Source organism: Sciurus carolinensis, chromosome X (genome assembly GCF_902686445.1).
Source record: "Sciurus carolinensis chromosome X, mSciCar1.2, whole genome shotgun sequence".
Classification (NCBI taxonomy): Eukaryota; Metazoa; Chordata; class Mammalia; order Rodentia; family Sciuridae; genus Sciurus; species Sciurus carolinensis.
The window spans coordinates 13,563,464-13,568,538 of NC_062232.1; the positions used below are offsets into that span (position 1 = coordinate 13,563,464).

General features: G+C 41.5%; 1 pseudogene; it reads left to right on the top strand.

Moving 5' to 3' along the window:
* Nucleotides 1-539: 539 nt before the first annotated feature.
* Nucleotides 540-3,279, top strand: LOC124972270 (protein Mdm4-like; annotated as a pseudogene).
* The last annotated feature ends 1,796 nt before the right edge of the window (nucleotides 3,280-5,075 follow it).

Here is a 5,075-nt window from a genome sequence, read left to right on the forward strand (position 1 = left end):
CTGATTGCTCCAGAGTCCATGCACTTAACTTCTACGCTGTGCTAGGCTCACAAAAGGACCTAATTCCTATCAAGAAGTCTGCATAGCCTTGGTCTCTCTGGCCCTGCTTAGAGGTTCTTCCCTAGCTCAGTGGGTCCAGGCCTTGGATGCATGTTAAAATCACCTGGAAAGTTTAAAAACTAATACTGCTTTTCCAGAGTTCCACTTGCAGAGATTTTTGTTTCATTAAGTTGCTTTGGCCTGGGCATCTGGATGTTTAAAAGTTCCCTGCAGGAATCTTATGTACAGCTGGGTCTAAAAACAGAAATGGCTAGATCATCATCCTTTAGCAAGCGGGGTTACCTAGTCTTCTAATCCAGCATGTCTCAAATGTTAATGTGCATTTCTCTCAGCTGAGGACCTCATTTAAATGCAGACTCTGATTCAGTAGGTTTGATGATGGGGGAACTTAAGATATAATATTTCTAACAATTTCACAGGTGATACTGAGGCTGCTGGCTCATGAATCACACTTTCAGTATCAAAGATTTTGATCCAAAATGTGGTCTTTAGACAAGAAGCCGGCAAATCCCCTGCTTGTTAGAAATGAAGGTGCTGGGCCCATTCCAGACCTACTGAGTCAGAATCTGCATTTAATGTACCTTGGAGTGGGAGAAACTGCTCAGAACCTGAGCTCCTCCTCAGGTCTGGGAATGAGTTACAAATGTATTAAGGTATTGTCTCCCCTGGGCTCTTCAGAACTTAGACAGTGATTTCCAAGCTGCAGCTGCAAGCAGCCTCACCGACCCATGTGTGTCTAAATATTATAAGTTTCAATGCTGCCCATTGTGGAGAAAATGTTGGAAAGCCCTGCCTAATAGAGTCTTGCCTCCCCCTTCCCTTATGCCTGAGCAAGACTTTGCTCACCCCATTTTTCCCACTTGGGCAACTTTGGTTAGCCTTACCCAGTTCCTGAAGATACAGCTCATGGTCTAATTCCTCCTCCATGTAATCATTCCCATTTCTATGCATCCATTTCAACCTGATGAACATTTTTTTCATATAACAAACACCTATAAACCCTTACCATTATTAATTCATCCAATTCCTGCTTTATAGGTCAGGAAAACTGAGGCACAGAAAAGTGGGATAAGTTGCTGAAGGGCACACAGCTATTAAGTGGAAGTGTTAAGAAAACAAACCAAAGTAATCTGGCTTTAGAATCACCATACTGAACCACAACTCTATGATTCCTTTCATTATGTGGTACTTAGGGAAGAATTTCAGAGCATGAACATTGAAAGATACCAACATAGCTGTCATAACATACAAACCAGGTGACTTAAAACAATAAAAATTTATTCTTTCATGGTTCTGGAAGCTGGAAATCCAATATCAAGTTGTCAGCAGAGCCACATTCTCTCTGCAGACTCTAGGAAAAGATCCTTCTTTGCCACTTCCTAGCCTCTAATGCTTGCCAGCAAGCCTTGGAGTTCCTTGGCTTGCAGATGATTCACTCCAATATCTGCCTCTGTTGTCCCATGACCTTCTCCTCTAAGCATCTCTGTGTCTTCTCCTGTTCTTAATAGTACAAAAGTCATTAGATTATGGCCCCACACTAATCCAGTATGACCTCATTTTTGGTAATTATAATTGCAAAGATCTTATTTCCAAATAAGATCACATTTCAAGGTACCAGCTGGACATGAACTTTTTGGGGGGAAACACTATTCAACCTAGTACATGAGAGCAAAGAGATTGTTTCAGGGAAAAGTATCTCTTAAAAATTCTCAGCGACACACTCTTTCAAAATGCTGTTTGAGACCTTGGGACCCGTGACTGACACCCTCTAAATTCATCAGAGTCGCAACCCAGGGAGCAGTTATAAGTTTTGATCAACTGACTGCAGTTTCTTCTTCAGCATCAAATGGCATCATTTTCCACTTCTGCCCAGTGTTCAACATCTGATAGTGCTTGCAGGTTCTCCTGAGAAAATCCATTAGATTGATTTTATGCGTACAATAGGTGCAATCAAACCTGCCACTTTGAAGGTTTGGTAGGCAGCGGTTACAACAATGAACTGTCTCTGATGGAGTGGTCATGCAGTGCCAGGCTAGTGGATAAGTGGAGAAGCAGATGCTCAGCAGAAGCAACCTACAGCATATAGTATTATGCTGGCGACCTGTGAGGAAAACCACTAGGATGTCAGAGTTCCTCTATGAAACATCCAAGCATCTCTGGGATCAGCTGAGAAAGAATCTTGTCACTGCCATCCCAAGGTCATGGCATGGATATTCCAAATCAAGACCAACTGAAGCAAGTGCAGAGGTATATTCCAAATGCAGAAGAACCCAAGAAGACAGTAATCCCACTCAGAAATCCTAGTGAGGGAGCCAGCACACGCCTTGTTTCACACACAATAACTTGTGTGTTCTGAATGAGGCAGTAGCACAGTACAGAGGAGATGGAATAAGAGTAGGAGCTGCTGCTGGGCATGGTGGTGCATGTCTGTAATCCCAGGGCCTCCGGAGGCTGAGGCAGGAGGATCCCGAGTTCAAAGCCAGCCTCACAACTTAATGAGGCCCTAAGCATCCCTGTGTTCAATCCCTGGTACCAAAAAAAAAAAAAAAGGGTAGAAGCTGCTGAGACTGATCAAACAAGTGGGAAAGTTGGGAATGGGAGTAAAAAAAATAAAGATGATTAAAGTGGGGAAAAAAATGACCTTGAGCACTCTCCATTCTTAAGGGATGGCACTGATGATGAAGTTACTCCTGAGGAGGGATGGTAGCATTACTGAGTACAAGAAATTTAACTCTGTAAAGTTTTTGAATGTGGGGCCCTGAGGAAAGATGGGTATCTGGAATATTCTGAACTAACCCATTCTCCCTTCGTGACTGTCTTCACTGCCATACCTGAAAAGAAAGACAACAAAGGAGTTGATGCCCCAGATTGCCAAAGAACCATTTCAGTTCCAGTTCTCACAGCCTAAGATCTACAAGTAAAATAAAATCCAAACTTCTTGATCCCTGTAGCTCAGTGAAACTCTTGGATTTAGCTCACAGTTCTGAAAGCCCAGATGGCCTTTCAGAACAGAAAGCTATAGAAAGCATGGAGGACTGACAAAATGTCTTGAAGTCATGCAGCACATGTGAGAAAAGACCAGGAAGCAGGACTATCACTCATGAAAGGACAGGCCACCTTGTCACTTGTTTTCACTGTGCCAGAAGATTAAAGAAGCCTGGGATTTTATGCCTTCTTTGCAAGAAGATTCAGCTGGTTATTAAGGTTTTTATGGCATAGCTGAATCGGCAAGTTGCAGAGAAATGATAACCAGGGCTAGGTCAGGGATAAAACCATCAGTATTGAGCATCTCCAGTCAGTGTGACCCCCCTGCATCCACTTAGTTATTCATGCAAACGTCTGTGTGCCAGGACATTTTTTTGCCTTCTAAATTCATATAAATTTGAGAGCAAGTCTCTAGATCTGGGGGCTCCATTTACTTTAATCACCATATTCTTCATCCAAAAAAGAGGTCCTTAGAGGAACAATTACAAACAAAAATATATTCATTCACTAAATTATCTGAAGAATAACCTTTTCCCTGGTGGATTTTACTCCCTACCTTTCTTTTCTATTCTATCAGAGAATGTTTGTAAGCATAAAATCCTTGGCAGCTATAAGAAAAACACTAAAGCTAACAATAAAAAAACATAAATAACATGATGTTATGAATCACTTTTCCTTGTAGTCAAGCTGCATGGTTCTGAGAAACCAAAATGAAAAGCAAGATTCTTGGAAAAAACAAGAGATCTGTTTCATGTATGCCTAGAACAATGATTATCAAGCCTTTTTGCTAACATATCCCCAAAATAATTTTGAAATACTGTATATTCTTTTGTACATTGAGAAGTGGGGTGTAATTACCATAAAATAAAATACACAGATTTTAAGGGTTTCTTTCCTGTGAGTTGCAAACATTGAGTAACGACCTCTAAATACAAACCACAGAACATATCCACACCCCAAACATGCCCTCATGCCCCTTCCAGGCAATTCCCCACTCATTTCCACTCTCATTCTAGATTGATTTCCTTTAAACATCTTTCATTTGACATATAAGTTTTAAAAATATATTTAATTACTTACAAAGGAAAAAAATGATTCACTCCGTTTTCCCCAGTTCCTTGGCCAGGAATGATTGAAAGTGAATATTGGAACCACCTTCTCTATGGCTTTAGTTTGCTGCATACAGAATTTTACTTAAAGATGCCTTGCTCCCACAGTATTGGCTGAATTTTTGTGCTTTTTATTATGTCCTGAATAAAATAGCTTCATGGGAGGATAAGGACATTTGCAACCATAAGTCTGGTGCTCAGAGTGAGTGAATGAGATCAATGGTGCCCTTTCTAGAATGCTCCAAGGTAGGGGAGTGTGCCTACATTTGTTGTTTTAGTTGGCATTTGTCATCCCCTGCCTTGAACCACTGGAAAACTGTGAATGGGATGTTTTCTCTCCCAATTAGATTGAGTAAGGGAACAGAAGTTGGAACCCGTGACCTGGGTAGGAAACTCAATTCTGCCATTATTGTGTGATCAGAGACAGATTCCTCAAATTTTCAGAGCCTCTGAAGACTCTGTTAAATGGGAACAGAACCTACCTCACTGGATTGTTGTGAGGAAAATACTAGGTAAGAAGGAAATCCTTTACAAAATGTTAAATTCTTGTCAGTGGGACTTTACCATTCTTTTAAATAGGAATAAATTTTCATATTTCATTTTTTTGGGAGGGGGTACTGGGGATTGAACTCAGGGGAACTTGCCCAGTGAGTCACATCCCCAGTACTATTTTGTATTTTATCTTGAGACAGGGTCTCACTGAGTTGCTTAGAGCCTCACTTTTGCTGAGGCTGGCTTTGAACTCGGGATCCTCCTGCCTCAGCCTCCCGAGTCCCTGGGATTACAGATATGCGCCACCATGCCCGGCAGCAGCTCCTACTCTTACTCCATCTCCTCCATATTGTGCTACTGCCTCATTCAGAAACCACAAGTCATTGTGTGTGAAACAAGATGTGTACTGGCTCCCTTACTAGGATTTCT